We start from the raw sequence: 14,058 nt of genomic DNA, 5'->3' as shown, positions 1-14,058 counted from the left end.
ATCACCTTAAAAATTCAGAGCAACTGGCTTCTCCTTGGGTGCTACAATGTTTCTTTCTGAAAGGCGCAATCTGTTGCAATAGAAGGGGGCAAGGAGGTGGTATTCCCCTGACCCTTCCTCCAAAAATGTGTGTGTGTCCTTTGGGTGGTGGGGAGGGGGGCTAAATTAATTCCTTTAGTTTCTTAGTCCAACTTTGTTTTACAGTGGAATTCTGAATTTCACTGGAATTTATTAGACTGAACTACCACAACTATCTTTAATGTTTAAGCTCCACCTTCCCCCAAAAATCCAACGCTTCTGTCTGCACAAACACAAAAATCCATCAGTGCACATCACTGCAAATTTGAGGGAATGGTAAGAAGACATTTAAAGTTAAGAACATTGGAAGTTACCCTGTGATGAGGGGTCCATAGGCTGAGATCAGACTTGCGGTCCATCTACCTCAGTATTAACTACTACATTGACTGGCAGTAGCTCTCCAAGAAAAGACGACAGTCTTTCCCAACCCTACCTGGAGATGCCAGCGATCAAACCTGAGACCTTCTGCATGCAAAGCAGATGTTCTATCACTGAGCAACTGCCATTTCCCCATGCCACGTTCCCCTTGCTTTTAAGATTTAAAAAAATATTTACAATACTTTTTTTGTGATGCTTCTCCTACTTCCACAATATCCTAGGAAAGCTCCCTCACCCCCCACTCCACCTAGGACCACAACTTTCAAATAGCTCTTATTGCCAAATGGCAATATACTATACCAAATGGCAACTATAATGAATATAAAATTCATTAAAGACACCAAGATTCTTTCTTTCATTTTCTTTTGAAGGGGTTTCTGAGCTCCCTGACAATCCGCACCAGCTCCAGCATTGTTGGTTAAGCTCCAAAAGGAGAGGCATCAGGGTCCAAACCCACCAAGACGCTGCACTCTCTGGCCCCAAAGCCCCCAGACCCAGACCTGTAAGAGGAAGTCTGCCCTTGCTCAGTGGCAAAGGAAAACAGGTGAAAATTAATAATAATAATAATAATAATAATAATAAATCTCACATTTTTCCAGGACTAAAGGCCAGCAGGGCAAGACTCTGGGGCAGACCCTGAATCAAACCCAGCCTGGCCCAGGCCACAAGGAAACCGCCTCCTGAAACTGCTCAGATCCCGACAGGGGCCCAGCAAATAACACGGAGTTCCCTCAGTCTGGCCTGCTTTGAGTAGCCAGTTGCTTACATAGGTATATATATACACCGTATATACACCCCACTGTTACGTGGGGCAGAATGGACGGGCGGGCACAGAGGCTGATCGGGATCCTTCAGCTACTCCTCGCAACGCACTTCGAAAGTTGCTTACACTGCGCCTTATCCCACGGGCCAAATGCACTTCTGTGGGGTCCGGAGTGAGTAGCGACGTTAAGGTGGGGGGGGGAAGAAGTCGCACCATTATAACCATGCCCACCATTCCTCCTGTCCCCCAACCCCCCCCCAAAAAAAACCCACATCCTCTCCTCCTCTCCCATGGCCTGCCTCGGAGTAGTTGCAAGGGCTAGAGGGCTGCGCACTCCGCCTCTCGCTCCCCATTTTCTCTTCCTGCCCGCTCAAAGTTGCAGGCGCGGGGCTCCCACCAGCCACTTGGCCCTGCGCTCTGTGGACGGGGCGGAGTGTGCATGCCCGCGCGTGGATGCCAGAAGAACTCGCGCGGGGAGGGGGGGACGGGAAAGAGGGAGGGAGGGGGTCCCCCACCTCCCCCCCAATCTCTCTCTCCCCCTCCCCTCTCCTCCCTCAGCTACATTCCTCCTCCTGCTTCTCCACCCGGTAGCATGCATCTGCAACGTCACGCCCCCACCCCCCTCTGCCCCCCCCAACTTCCTCCCATCCCCGCCTGCTCACCTGCACCCCCCACACCCGCTGCGCCCCCTTCACGCACCCCCCCTCTTGAATTTGGGGCTCCCCGGTGTTTTTCCTCGCACGGCCGTCGGAAGCTGCTCGCAGACCCCCCTCAGCAACCTACCTGCACAGCTCAACCAGCCTTGAAGTGGAGGGGTGGGTGGGAAGTCTTCCGCCCTCCTCCGTTCTCATTGGCCGCGAGGAGGACCTGGGCGGGTGTGGTTGGAGGAAGGAGCGTCAGTCAGGGGCGGAGGGGTGGGGCTGGAGGACGGGATTGATGCTGATACCTCGGGTTTTTTTAATTCCTCCCTTTGCTTGTGTTTCCCGGAGATGTTGGGAAGGGAAGGGGAGAGATGTAGAAATGGGGGGGGGGGGCTTCATCCTCTTCCTCCCCACATTAAACCACATCCCCCCCACATGCATGCACACTATACCACAGTTATTTGCATCTGCCCCCCAACTCTCCCTCTTGAGAGCAGCTGGAGGAGCCCACACTGAATGCAACAGTCCACACACAGGAGGAATTCCAATAGGCGAAGCCTGTACAACTATTCTGTCAGATAGGCTTGGGGGGGGGGGAGGATCGGAGGCAGGAAAGAGGGCGGCGTATATTGCCCCTCAAGAAAACAAAATAATAATAATAATGTTCCTTAAGGCTGTTAAGGGGTCCCCTCGTTTGGGGCTTTGCAATTAAAGGCCTCCCGGAAACAACCCCCCCCCCAAATTAAAAGCTCCACTGGAGAAATGTTGCATATTCCGTCACTACGCTCCAGCAGGGCCCAAAGGGAGGAAGTGGAGAGGAATGGGGTTTGGGTGCGATTTGCAACTAAAGCTCGGGGGTCTTCTCCAACCTCTTAAGGAGAAGGCATTGTGGGTGGGGGAGGCGAGCAGGATGATTTATGATGGGAGTATGTCTCGCTGGCAAGGATCCTAGTTTTGGTTTGGCCTGCCTTGAGTGTGTCTCCCCCCCCCCCCCAAAAAAAAAAAGCTGGAAAGGTGATGGATATTCCTTTTGTTATTATTATGTTTGTTTTTTAATCAGCTTACACTTTGTTTTTTTAAAGAAAACTGTTGCTAGGTGATCTGCAGGCCAACGAGGATATGTAAAGACTGTCAGCTTTCTCAAGGTGTGTACCCAAGGCATAAAGAAAGAAAGAAATGTTTGAGGCACAGTGTTCAGTGTTCTCTTGTACAATATTTTTTTATATAAAAAAAGAAGATTTAAAATGCAATGTGTTGACTTGTTATCCACACAAGATTTTAATTTAAATGACAGAACGTGCAAATTCACCTGATCTGAAAGCAGCATGTATGCATGTAGATTCACAGTGAGTAGAGCTCAAAGCTGGAACAGAGGGAGCCACAGAAACCTTATTGTAGATAGAAGGCAAGTAGTTCGACAGTTCGTTTCTCCCATTGCTTGAAATCAGATTATTTGGAGGGGCACAGCACAACTTTATAAAATAAACCCACAAAATTTGCTAGCCTCCAAAAATATATATATGCACCTGCTAAGGAACCAGAGGTCTGCATCTTGGCTGCAAAGGAGGGAAAGTCTCCTTTTCTGCATGCACAATGAACACTCAGACCATTAACTTTTTAGCAACTTACTTTTAAAAAAAATGCCTTCTAGTAGGAAAAAAAATACTTTCTCTGCAGCTAGCATGGAGACCAAGCAGGCTCCCAAAGGAAGAATCCATCCTTCTATCAGCTCATGCTCCATCTTTCCTCTACCATGTGCATGGAATTCTTGGTCGCCTATGCTTACCAAGTGAGTTGTTCAATACAAAGCTAGGATGAATGAACATCTGCCAAAGTATAGCAGATTCATAAGTAGACACCTGTTTCAGAATAGGGAGTTAATTCAGTCACTAAATTGAGATGGTTTCTTCTTATTGTGTTTAACGTAGCTACCTAGCAACACAGCGTTCCTGTGTGAACATCATACATTTAAAGCACACACCCTCAAAGAATCCTGGGAGCAGTAGTTTGATAAGGGTACTCAGAATTGTAGCTTTTTGAGAGGTAAACTGCAATTTCCAGTATTCTTTGGGGGAAACAATGTTCTTTAAATATTATTGAAATGTATAGTCTGTACTCAGGAGTGTTGCTTGGTACTTTCAAGACTTGGGGCAAACGTCAGTGACATAAAATTACCTCTGGGCAAATTAGGATGGTATGTGGGTGGCTTGGTCATGTCTACAGAATGGAAGATGGCAGGATCCCCAAGGACTTGGTCTATGGGGAACTGGCTTCAGGCACCAGGCCCGTTGGCAGACCAACTCTGTGCTACAAAGATGTCTGCAAACGTGACATGGCAACATCAACCCTGCTGTGCAGCAATATCTTGCAAACAATCGCAGTGACCAGGGGAGGAATGACTACTAGGTGTTACGCAAAGAGAATAAATGTGATGGTGCATCTGCAGCACCACATTCAGACGCATTCATCTGCCCTAGCTGTAACAAAGCATGTCTCATCCGTATCAGTCTCTACAGCCACAGCAGACATTATAATCTTTCAACAGGTCAGCCCCAAAGGCACACTCCTCCATTGTCTCTCAAGACAGAAAGATGCCAACCAACCAACTTCCTGGGTGGGATGTCACTAGCTGCGGTTTGCAGGGTGCCCAGTCACTGTATAAGCAAAGTTTTTTTGTTTTGCTTTTTAAAAAGTGGTTTATCAGAAGGAACAGGAGATCTCAGAAGAAGCACAAAAGACCCAGGTCTCAAGCCCCATGGGCCAATCTTAACAAAGATCCTAGTTACAGAGGATAAGTTCTTACCTTTTCCTTTGGGGCATTAGATATTCGCTTGCTGAAGGTTCCCATTAAATAGACTCTTCACACAGCAACTCCTGCAGAAACAGCAATGGATTTAGGGCTAACTACAAACTGAAGTCCTCTGGCTATAGAAGATAATGAAGTTAAAGCTGGAAGACCTAGGGGGAAAACATGCTTTCAACATCTTCTAATTTAAAGGCTTCCTGTGAAAAGTGGTGGCCACAGACCTTGGCTGTGTACATACCATAACTTGATTTTAATCTGTTCTAAATAATCTGGATCCAGCTCTGTCAGTGGAGGCTCAGGTAGCCTCAGTGGCTAGACGTGCATTTTACCAACTGCAACTAGTTCAACAGCTATGGCCACTCCTGGACCAGGGGAGTTTGACCACAGTACAGTGGTACCTCAGGTTAAGTACTTAATTCCTTCCGGAGGTCCGTTCTTAACCTGAAACTGTTCTTAACCTGAAGCACCACTTTAGCTAATGGGGCCTCCTGCTGCTGCTGCGCCGCCAGAGCATAATTTCTGTTCTCATCCTGAAGCAAAGTTCTTAACCTGAGGTAATATTTCTGGGTTAGCGGTGTTGGCTATTTACAGTATGGTAGCGCTGCAGAGAGCTTGCTGGGGTGACCATGCATTAAAAAGAAAGGGACTCAAAAATAGCTTAAACAAGGTTTTAATTACAAAGACAAAAACTCCTTATACACTAAATACATCAACAACAAACCAGACCCAACCACCAACCCAACCCCCAGGGTAATGGGAGAGCTAGGTGCTGCTCCTTATATACTACATGCAAATGCTGACACACCTTAATCAATGCAACTCGGCAGCACCTGCTATGTTTCACAGCTGTAAAGCTGGGTCTCGTTATCTTGCTCTGGCCCTTGCTCTGGCCCCTTAAAGACATACACATTAGGTGGAACAATGATGAACCTTTACATTTAAAGAAACCATTCAACATTTCCCCTGCGGTTCATCATTGTGGAACAAAAACATAAAGCATACTTTGTACATGTTTTTCATGTGTAACCTTTGGAAGTGCTTTTGTAAAAATGTCCGCAATTTGATTATCACCTGGGACATATTCAAATACAATCATTTCGTCAGCCATTAGTTTCTTTACAAACTGCAAACGTAGCATTTCAACAAGGTCATCAATTTTGCAGTTTGATGAACCAGAAAAGATCCATTTTTGCCTTTCTCAATTTGCATGGATAAGTAATTTTTAGCTATGCCTAATTCCACCACATCAAATTTCTTCTGTAACTGTGAAACTACCTCTTCATATTCCTGTTTAGTTTTTGTAGAAATTAACACGTCATCTACATACACACATATCTTTGTTACAGAGTTTGCCCTTTCCTTTATAAACACACAATTGTCTGCCTTTCCTTGTGAAAAACCAATATCCAGCAATTCTTTTGCTAAAGTTTGGTGCCAATTCCTTCCACTTTGGTGCAGACCATAAAGGGATTTATTTAATTTGCATACCAAACCTTCAGTGGCGTCTATGCCTTCAGGGACACGAATAAAAATTTGTTCTTTTAAATCTGCAAACAAATATGCAGTTTTTATATCTAGGTGATAAACAGAATGTCCACGTTGTGATGCATCTTTTAACAAGAGCTTAGCTGTTTCATATTTTACACTTGGTGAATAACACAAATCATAATCTTCGCCTGGAATTTGTTGAAAACCCCTAGCAACTAATCTTGCCTTGTACCTTACAACTTCATTTTTGTCATTCATTTTAACTCTATAAACCCATTTTGAATCAATAAGTCTCATATCTGGGGTTTGTGGTACAAGAGACCAAGTGTTATGCTCTTTTAAAGAAGCTATCTCAGAGTTCATAGCTTTATACCAATTTGCAGCTTGGTGCTTAGGTAAATTCTGAACATCATTGTAGCTTTTTGGCTCAAAAACCGCCTTATTGGCATACACAGTATTAAAATGTTCATCTGCAAATCGTTGTGGCTTCTGCCTCTTTCTATCTGAACGTCTCAGTCCGGAAGGAGAGTCAGACTCCTCAGACTTAATAGGACTAAGTGAACTACTAGTTTCAGGTTGTAAATCATCATTGTCAGACTGAAGAGGTGCCTGTAGGCTAAGCTCACGTTCAGAAAACTCAAGAGAATCTAACCTCCCCTCGGGTGCCTGTGACTTTAAATCATCAAGCAAATTATCAGATTCAACAGGCTTTTTGTCTTTTTCCATTAATTCAGAATCACCATTTCCTGCTGCTGCTGCTTCTTCCTCTTCTTCCTCAGTACTATTTATACCGTCAGTATCTTGGAAAACAGCAACTCCATTCCAATTTACAGTTTGTATCATGCTTCTGGTAATATGAAATTTGCCAGTTGCTGGTATGTAAATTCTGTACGCCCCCTGCTGGTAGCCCATTAATTTTCCCTGAACACTACGCTCATCCAATTTCTGCTTAGCGGGATAATGCATAATTACATCTGAACCCCAAATGCGTAGGTATTTCAGATTAGGGCGTTTTTTAAACAGCTTCTCATAGGGGGTGACATCTAAACCAGAATGATAACTGCGATTTCTAACATAACAAAATGCATTAAGCGCTTCAGCCCAAAAGTCTTTGGGCAGATTAGCATCGTGCAGATAAGTTTTGACCCCTGCTTGCAGATCACGCTGCACAACTTCAACAAGCCCATTTTGCCAGGGACTTCGGGGGCAAGATAACTCATGAGTAGTCCCCTGCGCTTCCAGGAATTTCTCAAAATCCTCAGAAACAAATTCCCCGCCCCGGTCAGAAAACAGGTTCTTAATTGGTTTGTTAAAGTGCGTTTTTACCCAGTTGCAAAAAACTTTGTACTTCTCAAATGCTTGGGACTTGTCAGCTATTGCATAAGTCCAACAATATCTACTATACTGGTCTATGAGAGTGAGCCAGTACTTTGAACCTCCTAATGATGGTGGGAGTGGCCCAACTAAGTCACAATGTACACGCTCAAATGGCTCAGTTACTTTCCTATCTGAGCATCTACCCTTGCGTGCAACCTTAATCTTATTCTTGCAACAGGATAAACATTGCATAAAGAATTTACATGGTTTTAAGTTGAGGCCATTAACAATATTCTTCGTCCTAATTACATCAGCAAAATTCAAGTGTCCCAGAATTCTGTGCGCCTCATGGACACACCCAGAATGTGGCCTTACATTCCTCAACCCCTGGCTTGACTGTGCTGCTCTGCAATTTATAGGCGATTGGGAGTAGGTGCGAAAATACAGTCTATATAAACCATCAGAGTCCCGGGCATACAATAGACGTTTGTTCCCCTCAAAAAACTCACACATTGAATTTAAGAAACGCACACTTATGCCTTGACGAGCAAAACACCTTACTGATAATAAATTGTCCACTGATGGGCAGTAAATGCAGTTCGCTATTGTAATGTTTAAAGAGTCAAGTTTAACAGTACCTCTGCCAAGTGACTGCAAGACTTGTGAATTGGCTAAATGTACATTACCAATTTCCTCTTCGAAAGAAATAAACAAGCTTCGATTGTTGCAAACGTGGTGAGAAGCTCCTGAGTCCACAATAAAAGAATTCCACTTGGCACCTTTAATTCTTTTATGATCTGCAGTCCGAGCATGAAAAGCTCGCGGCTCATTTCTGTCTTTACGGTGCGATGTTGGCTGCTGAGATGACAACCGTGACTGACGAGCAGAAACAGGCTTAGGAGTACTTTGCTTTCTTTTGGATCTGCAGTCCTTTGCAAAATGTCCTTGCTTATTGCAGAACCAACAACGCTTTGCAGCTTTAAATGCAGTCGCATCACCAAAAGGTTGCATATGGCGTTCCTCATTACTTCTGGAAATAGGAGTGCTTATGGCACAAGCCTCCCTTCTATCCAACTCGCCCATTAATCTTGCCGTCACCCCTTCCACAGTTAATTGTGCTGGTGGGACGGCAGATATCTGGCTAGCTATACCATCAAAGTCCTCATTAAGGGAACAAAGAATGATAAAAACATACTGAATATCAGGTATGTCCATGTCCCTTCGAATTAAGTCACTGCGTATTGCCTCCAGACGTCTCAAGTGTGCTGCCAGATCACCACCAGGCTGCAACTTAGTCTGGTACAGCTGCTTGAAAAACGTCAATGCAGATGCTGACTCCTTTCTAACATGCACTGCTGCAAGACTGTCCCACATTTCTTTGGCAGTTTTCTTATTCCTTATGTAGACTACTTGCTGGTCGCTGACTGCCAAATTAATTATCGCCCTGGCTTTTGCATCTCCTTTCGACCAAGCATTAGTTACAGGGTCAGGAGGGTCATCAGTTACATAGGTCCATACTTCTCTAGAGGTCAAATGCGCCTCCTCCCGAAAGGACCATAAACTATAGTTCTCATCTGTTAGCTGTGGAAAGACCAGAGCCTTCTCAGCTTCAGGAACCCGGTCAACCATTCTGGAAATCTTCCAGACCCACAAAAACTACACTAACAGGAGAAGGAGTTTTCAAACCTTTCTCAGAGTCCAAAAATATGCAGTCATCCACTCAGCAGCTGGGCCCATAACCAAAGATGTTGGCTATTTGGCAGTATGGTAGCGCTGCAGAAAGCTTGCTGGGGAGACCATGCATTAAAAAGAAAGGGACTCAAAAATAACTTAAACAAGGTTTTAATTACAAAGACAAAAACTCCTTATACACTAAATACATCAACAACAAACCAGACCCAACCACCAACCCAACCCCCAGGGTAATGGGAGAGCTAGGTGCTGCTCCTTATATACTACATGCAAATGCTGACACACCTTAATCAATGCAACTCGGCAGCACCTGCTATGTTTCACAGCTGTAAAGCTGGGTCTCGTTATCTTGCTCTGGCCCTTGCTCTGGCCCCTTAAAGACATACACATTAGGTGGAACAATGATGAACCTTTACATTTAAAGAAACCATTCAACAAGCGGAGCCTGTAACCTGAAGCATATGTAACCCAAGGTACCACTGTAGTTCATGCACTGGTTATTTAAAGGTTCGATTACTGCAATGCACTCTATGTGGGGCTTCCTTTGTGCCTGACCTAGAAGCTGCAGTTAGTGCAGAATGCTGCAGCACGATTGCTGACAGGAGTAAGGCCTTTTCAGCACACACTGTAACACCTGTGCTCAGGGGACTGCACTGGTTGCCAATTTGCTACTGGACAGAGTTCAAGGTGTTTCTATTAGCATACAAAGACCTTAACAACTTGGGACCTGTTTACCTACGATATTGCCTTACTCCAGATGTGCCAGATGTTCCGCTTTGATCAGCGGAACCGTCACTTTTTCAAGTGTCACATAATACCCACACCACATCTGTAAGAACTCGTTTAGACTGGTAACACCAGCACTTCGGAACTCCCTGTCTACCGCCCTGAAACCCCTGGATATGGGGCGGTATATAAATTCAATAAATAATAATATTGATACCAGACAGGTGCTTTCGCTGTATTCCTTTCGATGCCTGCTGAAGACATTCTTACTTACATAAGCCTAATCAGTTGTTCGGAGTTGTAACCTGTTTTTAGTCTGTTTTATTGTGGTTTTATCTTCTTCACGTTTTACATTGCAGTGGGAAATTTTTAAGTGATAATTTTGTTATCTTTTTTTGTAAACCGCTTTGAGTTTTTTCCTACAAGCAAGCGATACATACATTTTATGAAATGACAAACTTACATACATAAATGCCATTTTAAAAACATAGATTCAGTACCAGTGGAGGCTTGCCCATGAGGGAAAATGGGGCACTGTCCCACCAATCTCAGTCCACCTCCCGCCGGCCCCACCTTCCTGTTTCATTACTTCCTGCCTCAGTCCAAGGAGTGGCTCTGTCTGCCATTGTCTCTGGCTCCACCTACTGTTGATTTCCCTGCCTTTCACCCTACCAGTTTCGATGGGCACCAACCACTACTGTTCACCGCTGCACTGCACCCATTTTGAACTATTATCTTTTCTATATAGGTACATTGGGTGGGTGATTCCCAACTAAAAGATTTGAAGCAGACCCATTGAAATTGACTGGAGCTACTTAAGCCTTTGATTTCAGTGGGTTTACTCTTAAGTATGACAACATTGTATTAAATAAATAAATAAATAACCTTTTTATTTCCATTTATGACTCTTAAAAATATCCCTGGGATTTCAGGGAGATCAGTGAGGGGCAGAAGTGGTGAGAAAGGAGGTGTCCAAGGCTTCCACCCTTTTTTTTCTATATCTTTAGCATGGGGGAGTATAAAAGGGCACAACCAATTTAAGTTGCCTCACTGCCTGCCACCTTATTTACAATGAGGCGACTAAGTAGGTTATGAAAGGGCAGCAAACTGCTAGCCATTCAACTGATTGTTATAGGTATTTCTTATTTTGAGGGTTTTGCTGGGTTTTCTGCCTCAGGTGCCAAAATAACTTGACCAGCCATGGGTACTGTTCACCTTGTCTCAATGACGGGAACTCCATTAGCTCCTCTGCCTCAGGGAGCAAAATGTGTTTGGCCAGCTCTGGCACTTTAGCCTGGTGTGCAACAGGCCCAGCCCTGAAATCCTGAGATATTGCCCTTTCTTTCCAGTTCTCTCAGAATTTCACTAAGGATTTGATCAGGGCCTGTGGTAAATAGGAGGGTAAAGTCACTGACTTTATGTTCCACATCATTACAGTGGTACCTCGGGTTACAGACGCTTTAGGTTACATACGCTTCAGGTTACAGACTCTGCTAACCCAGAAATAGTACCTCAGGTTAAGAACTTTGCTTCAGGATGAGAACAGAAGCGGCAACAGGAGGCCCCATTAGTTAAAGTGGTACCTCAGGTTAAGAACAGTTTCAGGTTAGAATGGACCTCTGGAACGAATTAAGTTCTTAACCTGAGGTACCACTGTATCAGCCTGTTTATTTTCTTTCCAGAGAGATTGGCAACATTTCTCTAGAGAAGGTGAAGAACAAAGGTGAGAGACAGGAGGTAGAGCGGCCTATAGAGCAGAGGTGGGGCCAGGGGCCAAATGTGGTCCAGGGGCCAAATGTGGCCCCTCAAGACCTTTCCATCTGGTGCAGTGGTGACTGGTCCATTAGGAAGAATGGGGCACTGCCCCACTAACCTCAGTCTGCCCTCAACCCTGATTAGCAAGGCGGCACTGCTTGTCAGCTTCCTCCTCCTCCTCCTTAATCTTAGCATTGCCCTTATAAAACTCAGCAAGGAGGATAGGGACAAAACTGGAATTAAGATGGCTCTGGTAATTACTGGCTCTGGCTCCACCTACTGTGTGTCTCCCCAATTTCTGCCCTACCAGTCCTAATGGGCACGTCACCATTAATCTGGCCCTCAGAACTTGCCCCAGACTTCACCCACTCTCTCAATTGTATTTATGGCTGATGAATCCCATCCATTCATGATAATAATTTTATTAGTTGTACCCTGCCCATCTGACTGGGTTGCCCCAGCCACTCTGGGCAGCTTCCAACACATATAAAACATCAGACATGAAAAACTTCCCTATGCAGGGCTGTCTTCTGCAAGTTGTATAAATATTTATCTCTTTGACATCTCATGGGAGGGCGTTCCACAGGGAGGGGGCCACTACTGGGAAAGCCCTCTACCTGGTTCCCTGTAACTTTACTTCTCGCAGTGAAGGAACCTTGCCAGAAGGCCCTTGGCACTGGACCTCAGTGGCCGGGCTGAACGATGGCGGGGAAGATGTTCCTTCGGGTATACAGGGCCAAGGCAGTTTAGGGATTTAAAGGTTAGCACCAACACTTTGGATTGTGCTCAGAAATGTACTGGGAGTCAAGAGAGATGTTTTAGGACCAGAGTTATATGGTCCCAGTGGCCATTCCCAGTCACCAGTCTAGCTGGCATATTCTGGATTAATTGTAGTTTCTGAGTCACCTTCAAAAGTAGCCCCACATAGAGCGCATTGTGGTAGTCTAGGCGGAAGATAACCAGAGCATGTACCACTCTGTTGAGACAGTGCACAAGCTGCTGTTTACTGACATCATGCAGGATTTGGAGGCTCCAACCCTTTTGTAGCCATTTCTTAATGAATTACTATTCCAGGTCTATAATGTGTAACAACGAAGAAAGCAGCAAGTATGTGAAGTGCTTTTCAGATAGAGTGGCCATATATGCTACCTCTGAACTCAGAAGCAATGCTTAATGAAAGTTTAAAATTAAGGCTTCTGCATAGAGCACCTGGGCAATAGCATAACTCTGCTTATTTAGGGAATTGGGAGATGTTCTCTAAGGAGATGGCGACTGTGCTGTTCACATATGACCCCCATAATATTGCAGCAGAAGAAGCATGAACATCTACAGAGAAATAGTACCTAAAATACAAGTCTGGGGCATACATGTGATATTACAAGGTTGCTGGACATGCGTACTCCTCTTTCGCACTAGGCCCCATATCCGACAAACTAAAGTTCTTTGTGCACTTGGGAAAGAAATCTAACTGAAGGCTGAAGTCATTGGACTAGGCTAAATTAGCAGCAATGATTGAATATAGGCTATTGTGGAACATGAATTCAAACATGTAATGCAATAAAAAAAGAAGGTAACCAAGAATCCTCATTCAACAAATAAACATTTTACATTTGAAAAAATAAAATGAGGCAGGGTGGGCTTTGGCTAACAAAAATTTCCTCTGGAAAACTTAATTGCTTGTTATTCATCCAATTGTCAATTTTGCTCCACTTTTTTTCAGCCAGTAAGCCAGTCTGCTGACCTTATTTCGTGATATGTGAAAGCACTCCCGTCCCAGCAGTCATAGCAGATGATCTAATTAACAACTTATTTTCAAAATATAACCACTCATTAAATGGAAAATGTAACAGATGACCTCACATTTTAAAAAGTATTTCTGAAAAGATCAACTTCTGCATAGCCATTGTAACTTTCTACAATCTCCACGCCTACTTCTAAAACAAAACTAACTGCAATGTTCTGTGCATGTCTAACTGAATCCTATTGAGTTAAATGGGACTTACCCCAGGGTAAGAGGGTATCGAATTGGAGTCTTAAAACATTTAAAAAATGAGCACAGTAAAGTACAAGCAGAGCTTGCAGCAAAAAGCTGCAGTGTGGAGAATTTTGGGTTCCTACCACTTTGTTCCTCCTCAGTCTATCTCCTACCATGTGCCTAATGATCATGTTCTGTCCTTACCGGGCTGCTGTTAGGTCATCCTTTGTTTGTTTTTTCTTGAAGCTGCTTGTTTTTTAACCTTGCACACCTTGGGGTCCCCCCCCACCTTCCTCTTTTGTATGGACGGTGCTGCTTTGGCTACATAAGGACCACTGCCGTCTGCCTGACTCCTGCAGGTCTGTTCAGGAATTGAGCTCATTAATTACAAATACAACAAAGGCCCTCGAAAATATATGCTGAAGCCTTTAAAAGATGT

Source organism: Podarcis cretensis, assembly GCF_951804945.1.
Source record: "Podarcis cretensis genome assembly, chromosome: 13".
Lineage (NCBI taxonomy): Eukaryota > Metazoa > Chordata > Lepidosauria > Squamata > Lacertidae > Podarcis > Podarcis cretensis.
This window is presented reverse-complemented; position numbering follows the sequence as displayed.